Source organism: Canis lupus, chromosome 16 (genome assembly GCF_003254725.2).
Source record: "Canis lupus dingo isolate Sandy chromosome 16, ASM325472v2, whole genome shotgun sequence".
Lineage (NCBI taxonomy): Eukaryota > Metazoa > Chordata > Mammalia > Carnivora > Canidae > Canis > Canis lupus.
This window is the reverse complement of record NC_064258.1, coordinates 712689-734367: the sequence shown is the minus strand read 5'-3', so window position 1 is coordinate 734367 and position 21679 is coordinate 712689.

The following is a 21679-nucleotide window of genomic DNA, read 5'->3' as shown; positions in this document are numbered from 1 at the left end:
TGCCGTTAGGGATATAATTAAATACGGGGTAAAAACCAATTCTTCCTTGGACTGTCAGAAAATATTTTAGGGAGTGCGACCCCAACACTTAGCTGAACTGCCCTATATGAGTTTCGCAGTCACGATTCGGCAGGGTGGCCCCGGACAGGTGTGGGCAGAGGCTCTGAGGTAGAATGAGCATGGTGATCTTGGGGAACGGAGATAATCAGATGTGGTCAAAGCTTGGAACCCGATCTCTGTTGTGGGTGACCTGGCTGCAGGAACAGGAAGAACCTGGTCACGGGACCCTCTGTGGCATGGGAAGGGGGCTGACTGTGTCCCGCGACAGGTGTTCACACCCCTGGGCTGCCAGGGCTTCCTGCCTCTGGGACCCAGTGGTTAGCCAGGGTCGTCCCCTGGGGTTCCCCAGCCATGCCCTGCGGCATGGCAAGATGTTCTTGCAAGGGCTGTCACTTTGTTTGCTTCAACAAGATCTTGTGGCACCTGTGCCCCCTACAACTGCACACAATGGAGCCCTCACCATGAAACACACCCAAAGCCAGGAAAGCACAGTTTTATGGCTCATCTGAACCCAGGACAGCACCTCCACAAGCACATGGGGCACTGTGTTGGCCCGACTTCCCATGTCCCCAGGGTAGGGGTGGGGTCCTCTTTCTTTTCACCCTTAAACCCATCCTAGGCCTGGGCCCTGCCTGGCTCACTGTGAACCTTCGTAATAATAAAATAACAAAAAGTTCTCCCACGAATCTTCAAAACATATCAAGGTCATCATAAATCTTGCCTCTAACATGGAGCACTTGCCAGTAATGAGTGTTGAAACCCTATGACCATAAATTCCACACGGGGAGAAGCAATGTCCATGCAACCTCCCCAGTGCTTGGTGCTCAAGAGCATGAGCAAATGAGACCAAATGAGACAAGTGATTGATTAACCTATTCCACCGGGTTCCAGGGTGGCAGGGATAGCGCCTGACTTATTCCGGGCATGACATCTAGTACTGAACAAATTGTTAGTAAATGTTTATTAACTGAGCTTCCCCTGTTCTCATGGTACAAAGCACATGTAATCTAGGCCATATGTTTTCGGTACATGATTATCACCACATGAGCCGGTCACATTTGCTGACTCCTATTGCCTTTGCTTTTTTTTTTTTTTTTTTTTTTATGAATTCATGCCTTCTTTCTCCAGTGGAAGGAAGCTCTTCCCGTTGTTTCTTTCCGTCCATTCAGTGCAGTGAGCATTGACTGGAGCATTCATGGAACCAAGCAATTCTGGTAGATGCCTCAAGGAGACAGCAGCACAGATGATGGCATGGCTCAAAGGACTCCTGAGAGGAATTCAGGAACACCTTGTCTGCATGCAATGCTCCATGAACGACTGTAGGAGAGAATGCTTAACTCTAGATGGGGAGAAAGTATGATTCTCAATGAAAATGTCCCCAGGGGGCACCTGACTCTTGGTTTCGCCTCAGGTCATGATATTTTATTTTATTTTATTTTATTTTATTTTATTTTATTTATTATTTTATTTTATTTTATTTTATTTATTTTATTTTATTTATTTTATTTTATTTTATTTTATTTTATTTTATTTTATTATTTTATTTTATTTTATTGGAGTTAAATTTGCCAACATATAGCATAACACCCCGTGCTCATCCCGCCAAGTTCCCCCGTCAGTGCCCGTCACCCAGTCACCCCAACCCCCCACCCACCTCCCTTTCCACCACCACTTGTTCATTTCCCAGAGTTAGGGGTCTCTCATGTTTTGTCACCCTCACTGATATTTCCACTCATAATCTCAGGGTTGTGAGATGGATCCCCACATTGGGCTCCATGCTCAGCATGAAGTCTGCTTGAGATTCTCTCTCCCACCCTCCCTTCTAAAAAAAAAAAAAATCCTTTGATTTGTCATGTGGAGGAAAGAGCATGAGTGATTATATGGAGACCACAAAGTTTGGGGAGATATAAGAGAAATAGTGTAACTAGGAAGTGACAACTGGAAATAAAGGTCTAGTGCATCTGGCCTTCTTGAAGATTCCTGGAGATTCATAAAATGCACTGAGGGAGGGGAGAAAACTGATCTGACCAGCCTTGAATGCAGAAACACCCATCAGATCTACCGACAATAAGTACAGCCTCCTCCTCAACTGGTAACTAACACCCCCTGAGCCTCTGTCCTCTCACTTGGTGTGCTATCTAGTCCTATGCATCTGAACATCATCTGGATCAGGCCACACTACTGGTTCCAAGAAGCGGAAGTTACTCTGGCTGTCTGGGCAGGAAACATGCCCTAAGTGGCTGGGAGGAAGGAGGCCCAAACTGAGCAGCAGAGCGGGTTGGACAATGGGTCTGGTCTCAGCCATTGAACCCAGAGAGAAGGAGTTGGACTGAGGCTCCCACCGTGTTGCCCTGCCACTTTTGAGCCAACCCCAACATCACAGCCACTGGGAGGCCCCACAACCCAAATCTACTCTCTAAAAATGGAAACACCCACTAATGCTTGTGTCCTTGCATTTTTCACGAGCAAGTGTCGTAAGGGGGCAGGAGACCTTGAATGCCAGCTATGTGCTTTCATTCCAGGTGCAGGAGTGGTGAGACCCTGAGAAAAAAAGGAATTGTGTAGCTAGAGCATCGACAGAGCATCTTCTGTACGGGATGGTGGATGTTGACCAAAATCATTTTAGGGATCGGTGAGTGACAATGCAAGTCAATCCTTGTGCCATAAACCTGCACTGACACAGCATCCTAGGCCAATCATCTCTCAATACAACCAGAAAACAAGAGAAATAGGAATTGTAAAGAGAGTATTTTCTTCAAAATAGAAATACTATTCAGAAGGTAATGGCACCCTTCTCTTCTTCTTCTTCCCCTCCTGGAAAACCCGATCCTAAAGACACTAAATAGGACACAGGAGGGAAAGTAAGCCTGCTCACAGGTGAGGGACAGGAGTCATGATGACCCCAAGAAGGTGTCAGAGCACAGTGGTCGGGGGGCCTCCACCTAGGGGAGGGTCCTGGATGTGGGTGTGAGAACTGAGTGGGGTGGGGGACTCATGAGAGAGAGGGTCCTGAGTGGTTGTTAGACTTTGGACAGATTTAGGAGAAAGTCCATCTGTGTAGGAAGGGCTTCCGAATGAAGGTGTCAGAATCCAAGTGGAGTGAGGGAGGGTGGGGTCATTAAAGGAGGTGATGGTCTGACCTGTGCATCAAATCCTAAGAAAGTGAGAAGGCTCCTCATACTATGGGGCTTCAGAGAGTTCAGCCTGACACAGAAAGTCATTGCCCTAGAGAGGGGAAGAGGGCATCCCAGCAGAGGACCTGCCTGGCAGGTGTCGCTGGAGCCTAAGCAGGATATGGACAGTGTCTACACTTGTGGTTAGCACCCTGGTGCAGCATCCCAGAGCCCCAGCAGAGTGACGATGGCATCCATGAACCAGAGTAGACTGGCATGGGATTCCAGAGCCCCAGTAGGGTGAGAGTAATGCTCACATGGAGATACAGTCAGGTATGAGATATTAGACCCCAAGAGAGGAGAGGAGAGGCATTGGTGCCATGGAAGGGGCATCTCACGTCCAGGAGAGTGAGGACAGTGTCCCATCTGGTGTGGGCTGTCAGGCCCAGGAAGAGTTTGGATGGTGTCTACACAGGTGCACCATGCATCTCCAAAGCAGGCCGGAGTGAGAACCTTTGTGGGGTGAAGAGTGTGCACATACAGGGGAAGCCTGGCACGAAGGTTAGATGCCAAGGATGTCAACACATGTTGGGCACTCCAGAGCTGGGCAGTAGAGCTCCCTGAGGAGGAAGTGCATATCCACACAAGACCTTAAATTGCTATTCTACTAAGGTGTTTTATCTCGGTAGGGTGAAGCATCACTAAGACCTCATTGTTCTAGCCAAGAAAAAACCTAGAAAAAGTCTGACTTCTCTCAATCTCATGTCCCACCTCCGATGCCAGCAAGTCCGAGTGGCTCTGCTGTAGTGTCTGCAGCATCTGATCCTACTGCCCGGCCTCCACCACCAGCTCGCAGGGAAATTGCCCACTGTTGCTAATTGCTCTGCTTCTCCTGCATCTTCTACTTTCCACCCAACTCTTCACAAAGCAGCTGGCATGGTGTTTCGGAAACAAAACTCGGGTCATACCACCTCCCTTTCTGATCCTTCAAAAATCTGCCCTTGGGAGAAATCGCAGTCTGCCCCTGGCCACGGACCGCTGAGGTCAGGTCCGGACCCTTCTGATTTCACCTGCTAGAATCACCTCCCAGTCCCTGTGCTCAGTCCAAGCGGCCCCATGACGACCCTGCTGGTTCTTGCCTGAGCCATCTTGTTTGAACACTTCTCCCCCAAGATATCGGGGGAACGCATCGTTATGCATCTGCTCAAGTACCACCTCCCAGAGGGGTCTTTGCTGTCTGTCTGCTCTGAGTAACCTCCTTTTTCAGCGTTTGGCTGAATTTTGCTTTGTTCATAGCAAAATCACAACCAGATATTGCATTACAGACCATGTGGCTGCACACATTTTCTGTCCCTTTCTCAAAAAATATAAACTTTTCATGTGCTCAAACTCTGTGTCTTGTCAACACCTGCACCTCCAGCCTGGTCATGCCTGGCGCACACAAGAGGCTCGGGGCGTCAATACCTGGGCAATAAATGGCACCCATACGTGCCTGCTAGCTCTCAGGCACAGCGCTGAAAGACGTCCCCCACTAATGGCGGCTGGAAGAACCGTTCTACAAAGTTATGCAGCATCTTCACATTATTTTTTTGTACATAGTGATTCTGGATACACAGCTAGAAGCACGAGTAGTAACTCTCAGCCCACAAAAACATATGGGGAAGGATCACACTTCAAATTTACAGATAATGCATCCGTTCCGTCTCTCCAGGTTGCTTCCCACGTGAAGATGTGTTTGAAGCAGCCTAGCTTACCCTAATGTGGCATGGGAAAAAGCAAAATAAAAATAAATTATGAAAGAATGAGGGGACGAATGAATGAATGACCAATGGGAGGAGTGGCATCGAGTCCCACATTCAGGGACATCTGCTGAAATTGTGAGCTGACCTCGATAGATTATTATAGACAGCAACAAATCTGAGCTACCATATAATTAACACAGAACAGATCTCCCTTAGAACGCAGGAGCCGAGGGCACACCAGCAGCAAGGACAGCGTAGACAGGACACCCACAAGTGAACGGGACCCGGAGCTCTGTGGAAGAAACCAGGAAGGAAGCGGAAAAATCACTCCTGATCCAACAGCAGACTATTTCCCCACATTAAGCCACAACTGGGCCATGAAATGAGTCCTCACCACATTCCTACAACATCAGGAAAATACTCCACATCTAATATTTCATGCATTTTTAAAATCTGAGCTCCAACAGAATTGGTCGCGTAGCTTTCGTCATGGGGTTGTAAGAGTGCTTCAGGTATCCAAGTGCCTTAGAGGATGGAGGGTTTGGAAACATTTTCTCCCTTTCTGTCTTTTTTTTTTTTTTTTTTTTTACCTTATGACGGTGTAAATTGAAGCACAAAGTCTTCAATTTGGTGAAGTCCAATTGACGTACACTCTACATCTGTTGCTTGTATTTTCAGTGGTTTTTGTACGGACTCATTGCCTCACCCAAGTGCTGGATGAAGATTTGCTCTGCTCTCGTCTCCCAAGACGCCGACGCATGGAGCTCTTTCACGTCCCCTACAATCCACCCTGAGCCCGTGCTTGCGGGGCCAGGAGGGTCCGGCCTCACTGCTCTGCACACAGACATCCGTTCGTTGAAAAGACTGTTCTTCCCCCTTGCATGGCCTCGGCTCCCTGGTTGAAAGTCTTCAGAGCCTTGTGCAAGGGTCCATTGGCGAGTTCTCCATTCTGCTCGCCGATCTGTACGTCTGTCCTGATGTGCGCGCTACAGCGCCTGGATTATCGCAGCTGCATTGTGATTTTGAAATGGAAAAGTGTGACTCCTCCAGCTTCTTTCTCTCTGCAGGGTTTCTCTGGCTAGGCCGGGTCCCTGGCCCCCTGCAGACTCTGGGTGAGCTGTTGAAGTCACTGAAGAAGGCAGCGGAGATTCTGGTGAGGATCGTGTTGAATCTGGAAAGCGTCTGGGGGGAGTATTAGCATCTTACCATCACTCGATATTCTAATCCATGAATATGGGATGCTCTGACCTTCACCGAGCTCCTCAATTCATTTGGACATTTTATAGTTTCCAGCGCAAGCCTTGAACTCTGTTCATTAAACGCGTTGCTACGTGTTTTGTCACTTCTGATGCTGTTGGAAACGGCATCGCTGATTTAATTTTCGCATCGATCGTCGCTGGTCATCTGGAAATGAAATACGTCTTTGGATGGTGACTTGTAACCTGAAACCTTTTGGGACTTGTTCAGGAGTCTTAGCCAATTTGTGTTCGGTGCTTTGGGATATTTTCTTGGGAAAGTGGGCAAACGGAGGTTCATGTGTTCGTGCCTCTCACTCTCTTGCTAGAACCTCTAGTGGCATTGCTGACAGCTGTTCCAATGGAGCATGACAAGTGATGGGGGCAAGGAGAGGAGCTGGAACCCTCATGCTCTGCTGGCGGGAATATCAAGCAGGTGCCAGGCCCATCGGAGGCGGCTCTTCCCGCGTGAGCAGGCCCGGGCCGCAGAGGACATGCCCATGGCTGCTGATAGCAGATGTCCCTCGCATCACTGCAGTGTCATGCACCCAGATGGGAGAGCCGCCTTTCCTGTTTGAGGATCCTGAGCGTGGATCTAGTGGAGGAGAAGGAGGAGAGAAGGAGGTAAAGGAGGAAGAGAGAGGTGCTGCGGAATGGAGGTGGATGGGGAAGGAGACATGGAGGATGAGAGAAGGGAAGGGGACGGCAGGGAGGGGGGGAGCAGAGCCCCACATGCATGCCAGCGCCTGGGAACCCCGTGCTCTCCCTGTAGGGCCCGGGGCCCAGAAGCATCCCAGGTCTGCTGTGCTTAGCGTTATGTACGTCTCTAGGTGACTTGAATATCGGTCACAAGGCTTGTGAGTCTCGAAATCCTGACTCCTGTTGCACACCTACTCCTCTGGGCTGAATGTCCGGATGCTGAAGCCCTGCCCGCAGTGGGGTGGGGCCAGGACGCCGGGCCCCGGGAGGTGCTGAGGGTTTCGTGAGGCCCTGAGCGTGGGCCCAAGATGGGATTCTGTCCTGATAAGGAGGGAGGCACCACCTCTCTCCCCTGTGAAGACCCAGGAGAAGCAGCCGTCTGCACGCCAGGGCGAGTGGTCCCCAGGGCCTGGCCCTGCTGGTGCCTCGATCTGGGACCTCCAGCTCCCAGAGCTGTGGGGTACGGATGCTCCTGTTCAAGCCGTGCAGGCCGTGGGGCCCTGTTATGGTGCCCGAGCTGAAGGCAAGACTACGGGATTTCACGGTAGGGAGACGCAGGAGGGGACCCCACGCAGGGACCCACTTGATTCCATGTGTCCTGGGGAAAGGCCGTTAGATGATTTCTTGGAGTCGACTTCATATGGTGTAAGCCACAGAGCCTCCATCACCCCAAATAGCCGCCTCGAGCCCCTTGCTGTCAAAGGCTGAGTGTCCGGTCCCAGGCCCCAGCAACCTCGCCTTTGCCTCCTGTTACTGTCATCGTTTCCCCAACATCATATAAACGGAATCATACATTTACAACAATGTTCCCAGTGGCTTCCGTAGGGTTTACAGTGAACCCATTAAATTATCCAAATATACTCCTTTCTTCTGTCCACTTAACCAATGTGCTATAGAAACTTCACCCTATAAGGGAAGCACATGCTTCTTCTCGTCCGATGAAGAATATATTTAAGGAGTTTGTGACATTTACCTTTCCACCTGTCATTTTAGGTTTGCTTCGTCCCTTCTGGTGAACCTGAGCCACTGCAGGGTGTCATTTCTTTGTTCTACTGCAGCTTTGTTCCTACCCACTTGCTGTGTGCTGCTATTTCCAGAACATTACATTTGTGGATATTTGGGGTCAAGTAATAGAACTGTATGATAATTGTATGCGTAATATTTTATGCAATCCCTTTAAGTCCTTTAAGGCAGAAAAGACAAAAAAAATATGCAATTAAACTGCCATTTAGAATTCCCTCTTCTGTGATCTTTATTAATGTGGATTTGAAATCAGAGCCGCTCTTTTCAGCCTGAGGAACCTCCTTCAATATTTATACAAGTTGGGTTTGCTGGTAATGCATTCTCCCCATTTTTATTGATATGGAAATGACTTAGTTTGCCACGTTCCCGGTATGTACTATATTCTTTAAATAAACATGATTTTTGAAGCAAGTTTTAAGCCAGTTTTAGATGTGCAGAGAGCAGTACAGAAGGTTCCCACCCCCCGTAGCCAGCACTCTGTGGTATCAACACTTACACAAGTGCGTTACATCTGCTGAAATTGAGAGCGGACATCCATAGATTATTATAGACCAAAGTCTAGGGACGCTGGGGTGGCCCAGGGCGTGACCCCGGGGTCCCGGGATCGAGTCCCACACTGGGCTCCCGGCATGGGGCTTGCTTCTCCCTCTGCCTGGGTCTCTGCCTCTCTCTGTGTGTCTCTCAGGAATGAATAAATAAGATCTTTTAAAAAAATAAACCAAAGTCTGTATTTAGATTTCCTTAGTTTTCACCTAGTAGCATTTTTTTTTTTTGGTTCCAGAATTCCACCCAGAACACGGTATTTCCTCAGGCTGCTCTTAGCTGTGCCAGATTTTCTGTTTCTCAGATTTTCCTTGTTTTTGATGATCGTCTCCGTTTCGAGGAGGGCTGGTCAGGGATCTCGTAGACCGTCCCCCAGTAGGGAGCTCTCTGGGACTCCCCTCGGCTCCCTGGATTACAGGTTTCTCAGAGGGTGACAGCAGAGGGCAAGCGCCTTTTCCACCCCATGGATGCAGCATCGGTGATGAGCATGACTTACGCCTTGGACACTGACCTTGATCGCCTGGCTGACGATGCTCAGAGCAGGTTTCTCCTCGGCCAAGAATGCTCAGTGCCCTCCCGGGAAGCGGTGCCCTATGCACAGCCCACGCAAGGGGGGCGTGGAGGTGGGGCATCTACACAAACCCTTTAGAGGCCTTCTGCTCGGGACGTTGGTCTCTCCACCATTTATTTATTAATCATTTGTTTTTCATCAATATGGGACACATCGATCTTTGGTTCATACTTTGAGTTGGAATCCGATACTACTCTACTTCTCATAAAAACCATCCTAGTTCTGGCAGGGGACCATCCTTCACTTGGCTCCTGTGTCCTCATCACACGCCATCATGTTCATCAGTTCCATCTCTTGGAGCCCTTTCTTTCTTTCTTTCTTTCTTTCTTTCTTTCTTTCTTTCTTTCTTTCTTTCTTTCCTTCCTTCTTTCTTTCTTTCTTTCTTTCTTTCTTTCTTTCTTTCTTTCTTTCTTTCTTTCTTTCTTTCCTTCTTTCTTTTCTTTCTTTCTTTCACCACAAGACACTCCAGGGCCATGGTAGAGACCCCCTCACCCGGTGCTCCAATCAGCCATTTCTGTAGGTGGCCCCAGCTCCTTGTTTGGAAGCGAGCTTCATGCTCCCGGGGTGTGGCTCTCACACGCTCCAGGCCCGGAGAACGGGAAAGTGGGTGTGAGTCTTCCGACCTCCACAAACACTCGTGTCTATTCAGATTTCCATACACAAAACTCTGGATCTAGATTAAGGTAGAGGTGAGGTCACGTTAATGTCAGCAGTCCTGACCCATCACCAGCTGGGCCTGCCTGGTCTCCCCCCCGACGCACCTGTAACCTGCCTGAGCCTCACAGAGAGAAGGGCCTGCCTCACCTGCTGCCACCGCATCTTCCTTGTTCGGGTCCAGGGAAGCATCTTGCAATGACTTCCTTCTGATTGGTGGCTTATCTTCTCATTTTCTTACCAATTTCCTTTGCAGAGCAGAGGTTTTACTTTACTTTTAACGAATTTATCCTTCCCCTCCCCCTCCCTCCTCCTCCACTTCTCCTTCTCCTTCTCCCCTACCTCGGCTCCCTTCCTTCTTCTTCTCCTCCTCCTACTCCTCCTCCTTATTCCCCTCATCCTCCTCATCCTTCCCCTCTATCTCCTCATATTCCTCTGCCCTCCTCTTGTTCCTCCTCTTCCTCCTCCTCCTCCCCCTCCTCCTCCTCCTCCTCCTTCTTCTTCTTCTTCTTCTTCTTCTTCTTCTTCTTCTTCTTCTTCTTTCCTCCTCCTCCTTCTTCTTCTTTCCTCCTCCTCCTTTTTTCTCCTCCTCCTCCTTCTTCTTCCTCTTCTTCTTCTAGATGGACCATGTTTCTCAGGTTGACCTAAAACCTCTTCACCAAATCCCAGGTAACCAATATTTTGCCCTATGTTTACTCCTAGAAATGTTTTTGTTACTTTCATTTTACATTCAAGTCTGCGATCTACTTTGAGATCGTTTTTGTGAGAGTTATAAAATATGTGTTGACGGTTGTATTTATTTATTTATTATTTTTGGCAGACACAGTCCAATGTTTTTAACACCATTTTTGTAAGGACTGCCTGTTGTCCATTGAATTGCCTCTTCTCCCCTTTCAAGAGCAGATGAAAAAATAGATGATAGATAGATAGATAGATAGATAATAGTAGATAGTAAATAGATGATAGTAGATAGATACATAGAGAGATAGGTGATAGAGGATAGATGATACATAGATGATAGATAGATAGATAGATAGATAGATAGATAGATAGATGATAGTAGACAGTAAATAGATGATAGTAGATACATAGATAGAGAGATAGGTGATAGATAGATGATAGATAGATACAGATCTACTTCTGAATTATTTATTCTGTTCCACTGACCTATTTGTCCGTTCCTCCACCACCACTACATAGCTTTGATTACTGCAGCTTTACAACAAGTCCTGATGCCAGATGGCCTCAGCCCTCTGCCTTCCTTCTTCTCCCTTAGCGCTTTGTTGGCTCTTTGGGGTCTTTGGTCTCTCCACATACACTTGGGGTGAGCATTGTCAATGCTCCCAAAATCGCTTGCCGAGATTTTGATGGGAACTTGAGCCTGTAAATGAAGTGGAAAACAGCTGACGTGTTCATAGTGTGGGACCCTCCAGTCCATGAACACAGAGCATGGCTCTTAGATCTTCCTTGATTTCTTTCAAGTCATGTCGTTTACGCCATATAGATACTGTAAATATTTTCTTAGATTCACAGCCATTTATTCATTTCTTTGGCACTAATGTAAATGCTGTTCAGTTTCTAATTTCTAATTCAAGTTGTTCATTGTTGGTACATAGGAAAAAAACTGACTTCCTGCACTAGCCTCTGAATCTGCAGCCTGGCTACAATGGCTTATTAGTTCCAGGAGCATTTTCGTTGAATATTTGGGATGTTTTACATAAACAACCATGCCCTATCTGTATATATTTGATTTCCTTTCCTTGTCTTATTTCGCTACCTAGGACTTCCTGTATGACGTTGAGTAGAAATGGTAGGAAAGGACATTAATGCCTCCTTGCAGATGTTAAGAGGAAAACATCCAGTTTTTCACCATTATCCAGGATGTTAGCTATGGTTTTCTTGGACATATTCTTTATTAGGTTGAGAACATTCCTCTCTCTTCCCAATTTGCTGATTTTTATTTTATCATGAATGGCAGCTGGATTTTGTCAAACATTTTCTCTCTCAACTGGTAAGATTATTTTATTTTCCTTCTTTGGAAAACGGTTTCTAACCATTATTTCCATTGCATCTTACAACTTGTGATAAATTTCATACACTTGTAGTTCCATTTTTTCTTCTATTCCCTTTTTTAGAAAAGATGTAATTATTTGAGAGAGAGAGAGAGAGAGAGAGCACAAGCGGGGGAAACAGCAGAGGGAGAGGGAGAATCAAACTCCCCGCTGAGCAGGGAGCCCAGTGCAGGCTCCATCCCAGGACCCTGAGATCATGATCCAAGTTAACGGCAGACACTTAACTGACGGAGCTATCCAGGAGCCCCAGTTCATTTTCTTCATATAGTGGCAAGAATTGTGTGTTGGAATCCATGGCAGACATAGTGAGGGAGGCCAGAGTCTCTTATTTTGGCTGGAATGCTGGACAGATGCTCCTACGAGAGCCTATGCCAAAGCCCTATACCCTTGCACATCAACTGCTTTTTGTTAGAGATTTTTTTCTTGAGATTCATTTCTTTCCTGTTTAATTTTGGCAATTAAGCATGGCTCTGTCAAAACCTCCAAATTGTGGAAAGCATGTCCCTTCATTAAGCCTATGACACATCAGGATAGAGAATAGAGCTTAAGTGAGAAATGGGCAAACCCAGCCCTCTGTCAGCCCTGCAGATAGGGAAAGAAGTGGGACAGAGGAGGGAGATGCAGCTGTAGCATAGGATCCCCTTCCACAGGCATGGCCGGAGGAAGATGGACACCAGAGGAAGGAGGGTGATGCCCAGCAGGATCGGGAGCGGAGTCTTTTCCAGGTGTTCTCTGTCCCCGAGACCCCAGTCAGCACACTGAAGGCTCTCAATGATTATTTGGTGAGTGAATGAATGATGTAGACACAGCGATGGGGTCCCTGTGGCTAAGAAAAATGACCTCAGAAGTGTTTGGAGATACACAACCGGGCAGCAGGTGGGGTGGGAGTGGACCCTCGAGGTCTGCAACCAGCAGGAGCAGGGGTGACATCAGGATGGGCAGCACAGCTGTGATGTTTGGCCCCCAAAGGCCTTCTCGCTGAGAGCCAGCGGGGCAGCCTGGGACACGGGTGCACATGGGGCTCTGTCCACGTCCCAGGAATGGCAGAGGCCTTCTCCCGACAGTGTCATGTGTCCCCCGTCACCTGGAAGATTTGTCCACTGCGTTTTCTTCCCCAGAGAGGAGGTGAAGGACTTCCAGAATCGTTCTCACCAAAGTGGAGGAATCAAGGAAGAAGATAGATGATCTGGATATGGTGTGTCAGGTTCCTCTAAAGGTCTGTGAGCATCCCCCATGTGCTGACATTTTGCTGTTAAAAATATTTAAGGAGGGATCCCTGGGTGGCTCAGTGGTTTAGCACCTGCCTTTGGCCCAGGACGCGATCCTGGAGTCCCGGGATCGAGTCCCACGTCGGGCTCCTGGTGCATGGAGCCTGCTTCTCCCTCCTCCTGTGTCTCTGCCTCTCTCTCTCTCTCTATGTCTATCATAAATAATAAATAAATAAATATTTTTAAAAAAATATTTAAGGAAGGGGGCACCTGGGTGGCAAAGCGGTTGAGTGTCTGCCTTCGGCCCAGGTTGTGACCTCGGGGTCCCGGGATTGAGTCCCGTGTCGGGCTCCCTGCTTCTCCCTCTGCCTGTGTCTCTACCTCCCTCTCTGTGTCTCTCATGGATAAATAAAATATTTTAAAAATATATTTAAGGAAGAAGCCACCTGTCGGTGACCCTCGAAGTCAGGCAGGAGGCTCAGGGTTAGAAGCTGGAAGGCCAGAGGAGTGTCCCCCAGGCAGAGAAGGCGCTCTGAGAGCGAGAGGCCACACACGGTTTTCCTGGAGTTGCATCCAGGGCACTGGCCTGACAGGGGGCGGGCGGAGGACCAGCCATAGCAGCTGCAGAGATGTTCCCCCAAACCCGAAGCCAGGTCCACAGGCTGTGTAGAGCAGGGGACAGGGACACGCAGGGCTTGCCTGCATCCAAAGGGCTTCCCGCACCTGCCAGGGGGCTCTTACTGGGCCTCACGGCCTCACCCAAGTGTCAGGAAGGGCAAGGACTGTTCTTATCTCCACCTCTGACAGATTCTCAGGAGGCAAGCCCGGGGCTCCTCACCCAGGCCTTGGTGCGGGTTCCTAAGGTGAGTACGTCAGCCCGCAAGGACCCCGGAGCGTGTGGCCCCAGGAGAGGTCCCTGAGCAAGCTTGGACAGACAGAGGGCCAGGGACAGAGTTGGTGTCATCAGCATCCCGGGAAGGCACGTCGTGGAGGCCCGGTGGCCTCTCTGGGTGGACGGAATGACAACGCCTGCCGCGCTGCACACACCGTCCGCGGGTGAGGAGGTAAGGAGCCCGAGTCACACCTGTGCGGTGCACGGTCAGGGTGGCGCCGAAGCCACGAGACCCCATGGATGGAGTCCCTGCCCGCCGCGCGAGAGGCCAGTGGGAGAGGCCACGGGCGAGCCATGCCCCGCGGGATGCACCCTGCAACGGGTGTATGGAGTCACGAGTGGCCTCCAGGGGCTCGGTGGTGGGGGCGCAAATGAGGGGAGCGCAGGGCACATGGGGTGTGGGGGTCATGCCGTCCTTGCGGCTGCAGGATGCAGTGTATCTGTCACAACACGTACGACCTGAGGATACCGAGTGGGCTGCAGAGTGAGCACCGCGAGGGCAGCAAGCAGGCCAGGGGCTCAACAGGACGGGGACTGTGGTATCACCCCGCGAGACCTCAGCTGGAGGTGTGGGCGCTATTCACCCTCCGGGACCCCGGGGCCACCTCCTCCTCCTTGCAGCCCCGGGATGGGACAGCAGGGTCAGGGAGGGGGTTCCCACTGCTGGGGACGGGGTCCCCATCTGCAAGGAGAGGAGGCCGGAGGGGCTCTGGGCTCCTGGGCAGAGTCGGAGACGTCACCATGAGCTCGTGTTAGCTCCACGCAGACGCAGAAGACCACACATGGGAGCGCCCAGGTGCACGCGTGGATGCACAAGTCAGCACACGCACCCGTGCTCCCTCTCCCAGCCGGCCGAGAGGGCCTAGCCCCCAGGGCGCCCAGCGCTGCCAGCACGCGGACAGCGGGGCCTCAGGTTCCAGTCCCATTCGTCGGAAAAAAAGGCACAGTGGCCGACCCTAGGTCAGGACGACACATGGACAAGATGAGCCTGGAGCATCTCGTCGTGCACACGCACACGCACACACGCACGCACTCGGCCCCACATGATAAGGGAAAATTTCCAACAGACCCAGGAGCCAGCTGAAGGAGCTCCTCAGGGCCAAAACCGAAACAATTTGACCACAAAATAAATCAAGTGGCCCTGGATGATAACCCCAAGTATAAAATAAATATCCATGAGTTCATGCTGATATAAATACATGATTGAGTAAATAAATAAATTCAGAGGAGATGAATGTCCCATGTGGAAGAGCTGCAGCTAGCTCCAGTGGGCGCTCCGCAGGCTGCCGGCGTCCCTCCCACCCCCAACTGTGGCTGCCCATGGCCACCGCCTCCAAAGACGGGGTCGGGAAGGAATTCCCGAGAGGGGACACCTGACACACACACCTGAGCCAAGTGACCACAGTCAACATCAACGGGGATGAGCCCTGTCCCCATGAACTCTTGTATGATAGAGAGCGTGGCTGGTCCTTGCCTGTGGACCTGGTAGCGTCCTCCCAACCCTCGGGGTACATGTGACCCAAGTGATACACATGTCTTGTTATTCATGGTGGGCTCCCGGGGGCCACACTGGAGTTAATGCTAATGAGGCCACTCGCCATGAGCCCCTTGGGAATTCCAGGGCATGGGGGCTGCTCATGTTAGAAACCCCAGTTGTATGATTGCTTAGACGGTTGGAGCTTTGGTCTGTAGGACGTCACCCCGACCTGCGGGAGAGGAGGAGGTGGGGATGGAGTTCAGTCTCGGGCCTAGTGATTCGATCATTCTTGCCTCTGGATGCCGGGCTCAAGTGGGCTTCCTGGTTGGTGAGGCTTGTCAGTGCACCTGGAGGGGGCCGCGTCCTAAGGACATGGAAGCTCCCCATTTGGGACACTCCAAGGGGCCACCATATGGGTCTCTTCTTTCCACTGCTCTTGATTTGATGGTTTTGTAACAGAAGTGTTACAGTAAGTATCGTAAAGCTTTCTGTGTTTGTGCACCATTCTAGGAAATCCTGTCATTTGGGGAGTTAGAGCATAACCTCAAATTACAGCCATCCAGTCCAAAGCGAGGGTGGCCTGGGCGCCCCAGAGCTTGAGGTGGCATCAGCGGTGGAACAAAAGAGCGTGCCCTAACCCAGGAAGGGCCACCCAACGCCCGGTGCTCAGAGCCTGAGCGGCATTGGACTTCCCTTGAGATGATCTAATAGGGACTGCACGTCCCCCCCATGACTTCCTTCCAAAGACCCATATCTCCTGTAACCTTGGTAAAAATACGGCAAATCCCAAGAGCAAAGCATTCTGCAAAACATGGCGCAGCACTCCTCAGAACTGTCAAGGTCATTGGAAACAGGGAAGGTCAGGACTGTCACAAGCAAGAGGAGCCTGAGGCTCATGGACGGGATCCTGCGACAGATAGAGCATGGGCCTTGCTTCACCACAACGTGTCAGCATCAGGGCGTCGATCGCGGCAAACGTGCGGTTGTAAAGGACGTTACCAGCACGGAAAGTGGTGGGCGCGCAGGACCTTTAGGCCCTGTCTTCATGCCTGGCCAACAAATCTACAGCTGTTCTAAACCTTGAAGTTTACCTTTTTATTTTTTTATTTTATTTTTATTTTTAAATTTTTTATTTTTTTATTTTTTATTTTTTTAATAATAAATTTATTTTTATTGGTGTTCAATTTGCCAACATAGAGCATAACACCCAGTGCTCATCCCGCCAAGTGCCCCCCTCAGTGTCCGTCACCCAATCACCCCCACCCCCCGCCCTCCTCCCCTTCCCCCACCCCTAGTTCACTTCCCAGAGTTAGGAGTCTTCCATGTTCTGTCTCCCTCCCTGATATTTCCTACCCATTTTTTGAAGTTTACCTTTTTAAAAAAACAAGACAAGCTATAGAGGAAGGAAAAATATTCGTCACATCGTATCTTGAATATATAACGAACCACAAATTTCAGCAAACACACACGATGAGAAAGTCTGCAAAATCCTGGAACAAGGATTAAACAAGAGCAAGAGAAGATATTCGAGGTCAGCAGCTTCTGGGGGAGAGCCAAGGAAGAGCACCCCAGGCAAGCACTGGACGGCGATGGAACAGGACCCGAGGGCTGCGGGACGCCTGGAAACTGGACCTCTGACTCTCTGGGAGGACACGTGGCCCCTGCCTTGGGGAAAAATCTGGCATTTTCATGCACAGCTAAACACATGTCCCCCAGCAGGTGCGTCCCCCAGCAGGTGCGTCCCTCAGCAGGTGGGTCACCCAGCAGGTGCGTCCCCCAGCAGGTGTGTCCCCCAGCAGGTGCACTCCAGGGCGTCCAACAGCTGGGACCGGAATAAAGCAGACTGCTATGGAGAGAAGCAAACTCCCGACAGCAAGAGAATTTGTGCAACCTCCAGGGCACGGCTGGGGCGGCAGGAAGCCCATCTCGAGAGGCCACACGTCCCCACTGTGTGAGATCACCTCCGCGGGGGTGGCGGGCGACAGGACAGCTGGTTGTGAGAATCTATGCTGTGCTGTGCTCACCTCGGACCACACCCCCCCCAGAAGAGGAGGGATCCCCAGTGTTGTCTCCGTGCAGCCTGGTATGTGGGGTCTCTGTACTATCTTCTCAGCCTCCCGCCGACCTGTGATTATGACCACGTGAGAAGTGCAGAACAGACGGGTGACGCATGAAGCTAGTTCTGCTAAAGAGCATAATTCACGGTGACGATGTAGGTGATCAAGGCCACGCCTCGAGGCCCCCCACGCCCGTCCCAGGCCACCCGATGAACAGCAGGCCTACAGCTCACGCCTTGCCAGCGGGACGCACATGCACACTGGAAACAGGTCATCTTCACGCAGTCCTCAGTCCCAGGGAGATGAAAATACGTTTTGATGGTTGTATAGAAGGGACATAAATGCATCATCAATAAGGTTGACCCAACGAGTAGTCCTCAGGATCCATTCCCAGGTAGCATAGAAATACTTAGAGCCTATGGGACATTTTCAAAAGTTTGGCCCCCCGCCCCGCACCCGCCTCCCCTTCCACCGCGCCGTTCGGGCCCCAGAGTTAGGGCTTGCTCGGGGTCTGTCTCCCCATCTGGTGTCTCCCACCCGGTCCCCTCCTCTGCCCCGTGATGCCTTCTCCTACTTCTAGGCTCCGTGTGAGCGAGACCGTGGGACCGTCCCCCTCCGAGCGATTTCCTTCACTCGGCATAAAGGGATCTTAACTCAGACACACTGAATGTGAAAAGGCAGACGCCGAGACACGCGAGGGTGGCTAGTCCGCGTGACAGCACGCGTGACAAAACTAAGAAATCCTGTTAAATTCGTGAGGAGCGGCAACCGTATTGTGGTTTTGTAAGTGCACATTGCAGTTCCCGTAACACAAAACTGAATGATACTCCGGGTATAAAAGGGAGAAGATGGATCCGTAAAAATATGGCAAATATATCTTGTGATCCACCTGTCTCTGCGCCTCCACCGTCCAGCTTCCTCTGTCAGAGAAACATATTCCAGGGAAGAGAAGGCAGCTTGGCAAGGTCGCCCCCAAAGCTCTTGGAAGACTTCAGATTATGACCCGGATTTTTCTGGTGCATCTTCCTCCACGGTGACCTGACCTTGGAACGCAGACCTTACACAGCAGCCAGAGAGAGCCAGGCTTCCATCGGAGGAGCAGCAAGGCTGCGACACGAGGGGGTGGGCTTCAGCAGCCCAGACGACGCCATCGCCCCGAAGCCAGCGTCGCCCCACCCAGGAGTCTGGGTGCTCGTGTCCACCCACCCAGGGATGCCCCTGCTCTCAGGGACCCCCATCAAGCACATGCAGCGACCAGTGCAAAGACGTGCTGGTGTTCCCCAAAGCAGGCAGCAGGTGACTGGGGTGACCAGGGTGACCGGGGTGACTGGGGCGGGGAGTCCAGGTGAGCCACACCTGGGGGGCAGAGCAACCGAGAGCTACGGAGTGCCCGTCGTGACCCGCACGGACCTGGTGCTCCTGTGTGTCCATGCAAGAGACCAACGAGTCTAGGGACCCGGCCTGCCCATGCGGCCCCTCACCCCGGGGAGGCAGGGAGGCCCAGGTGCCTACGCGGTCGTCACCACGCACTGGAAGGCAGCCCACCAGGCTAGCCCGGGTGTCTACAGGGCTCTGCGGGCAGGCTACCAACCAACGGAACTGCCAGCCGTCCACCTCTGCACGACAGCAGGGCACAGGGTGCAGGGTCCCCGTGGCTTCGTCAGCAAACGGGGCACCGAGAGCTGGACCCGGAGCATGGGCCGTCACTAGGGGGGAGCTCGCAGCCCAGAGCAGCCCCAGGAGCGGGGGTCCTGCACCCCAGTCGCAGCACATTTCCTTCCAAAGGCCTCCACCCGAGGAGGGGCCCCCCACGCCGCCTGTCGACGGTGCTTTCAGCCCTGGCCAGGCAGGCTGGACCACATGCCAGGCAGCCGTCGGTGCCAGGGCATCGCATCGTCTCATCCCGCTGTTGCGGGAACAACGCTCAGAGAGTGAAGCCAGGGGGGAAGCCAGGACCCGAGGTCCCCTGAGCACTGGCCCGGCGATGCCTCGCCCTGCACCCAGCAGCCGTGCTCCTCACGCCCTGGCGAGGTCCTGAGCCAAGCTGCCAAGCAGAAGCGGGGGGAGGCCTTTCCGGAAGGCAGGTGTCCGCACCCTGGCGGCTGGTGTGCACACAAGTCAACTGTCGGGGACCCAGGGCCACCCCGGCAAAGTGGCCATGACATGGGACGCCTGCCTGTCCTGCCCCTCGCAGCCCTCCATAGGCTTGGCACACGCCCGCACCCACGGCCCTCCGCACGCACGTTCACCCCGGGGCCCGGGCCACGCGGGGCTGGCGAGTGTAACCCATGCACGTTTGTCTGCTGGGAGAAAAAAGAAACGGAGCAGCCCCAGGGTCGGCTGCCCCCCATGTTGCATTTACAAAGGCGGGGGTGACGTGACCACCAGCCACCACAGCCAGTCCTGCAGCTGTGAGCCTGGGAGGCCCTCGGGGCCGCGCCGTGGGGGGCCCCTGCGAGCTGCCTTTCAGGGGAGACGGGACCCGAATGGGACAGAGAGCAGAGGCTGGCTGAGCTGTCCGAGCACGTCGGGGCCCCGTCACTGTGCCTGGCGTTTGGGGTCCTCAGTGCAAGGGCCTGGAGAGCTCGCAGCGTCACTCCGAGGCAACATGCAAACCCAGCTGCTGGCCCTCGGGAGGAGCCGGGCCGGGCCTTCCACCGGCCGAGGAGGGCCGCCCGCCCCCCCACCCCACCCCACGGAAGGCACGGCGCACACGCCCCAAGGGCAGCACGTCGTTCTCAGCAGCTCATTCTGAGCAAGACGTGTCACCAGCAGCCTCCTGCGGGAGCGTCCGTGCTGGAGCGATTCAAGGGCAGTTGCCACGCGTGTGCAGAATGATCTAAAACCGACCAGGGCCAGGGCGCCTGGGGGCCCAGGGGGTGACGCGCCTGCCTGCGGTGCAGGTCCTGGTCTCGGGGGCCTGGGTTTGAGTTCCGTGGCAGGCTCCCCGCTCGGCGAGGGGTCTGCTTCCCCCTCTGCCTCTGCCCCTCCCCTGTTTGCTCTGTCTCTCTTTCTCTAAAGGATAAACAAAAACTCTAAAAACAAAAGAAAACAGAGCAAGGCCTTGCCCCCGACTACAAGGGAGGGAGAGGCCACAAGGCCTGCCTCCCCCCGGCTTCTCAGGGGTGTCCCCCAGGAGGCTCTGCTCCGGGCCTCTTTTCAATCCGGGGCCTGAGCATCCTTAAGGAGGGCCTACCCCGTCGCGGGCCTGCGACCAGCTGGGGGCCACCTGAGAGGCAGGGCAGGAGGGAGCAGGGGTTCGAACACGGCGGAGCAACACGGCGTGAGGAGCAGGCCTCTGGCGTCCTGACCGTTGACAGGACGAAAGCCCGAGGCCCGGCTCTCGCACGAGAACACAGGTGTGTTCGTGCACCTGGGAAGCCCGCAGGCGCAGAGCAGGCGCCCACCTGGGGAGCCCGGGCCTGGCACCCACTTTCCCACCCCCGTCCCAGGGCCGGAGGCCGCGGTGCACAGCACAGCCGTGAACCAATGACTTCAACTGGGCCGTCCGAGCACTGGGCGGGTGGCCTGGTCTCTGAGTGACCAAGTGCGAGGGCTGCAATCGTTCCTAGGGCTTTCTGCAAACCCTAAAGGGCTCTGGTTTCCTGTTTGTGTGTTTAATAGGGTTTCTGTTGAAACTGGCTTCGACGGGCCTGCCTCAGACATCCAGGACTCGGGCTCTGCTGCCTCCAAAGGGTGCGTTGCTCCCCCGGGTCCCTGCAGGAGCAGCGTCGCAGAGGCCGGTGCATCCCCAGCGCCCTGGCATCTCTCCTGAGCGGCTGCTTCCCTCCCGCACCTCGCGGCAGGGACATTGTGGACCCCCGACGCCCGGGGGCAGGTCGGCCCCCAGCACCTGTCCAAGGTTGGGCCTCCCGGGCTGGGCTGTGGCCGGGGAGGGACAGGCCGGCGGCCGGTGGACACCGTCAGTCCCTTCCTCCCGGGAAATGAGTCGATTCTGTTCCCACACCAGTTTTGGGGATGCGTGTGTCACGTCCTGTCACAGACTCAGCCTGCCCGGGCTGGGCCCACGGGAACCAGGGAATGGAGTGCTCGGTCACGGGGGACGCGGTGCAGCAACTGGCTCAGCGGCCTGGCCCCGCCGGTAGGACAGCTGGGCCCCCACCATGCACAGCCCACCCCGGGGAGGGCTGCTCAGAGCACCCGGCGGTGGCCCCAGACCTGAGCGTCACGTGGCCTGAGCCTCACGACATCCCGGTGGACAAGGGGAAGCATGCACCCGGGCTGCCCGCGCAGAGCAGGGACCCAGCTCCAGACCCCACCACCCCCCTGCCCCCGAGCACTGAACACCGCGCCTCTTACGTGTCGTTGCACC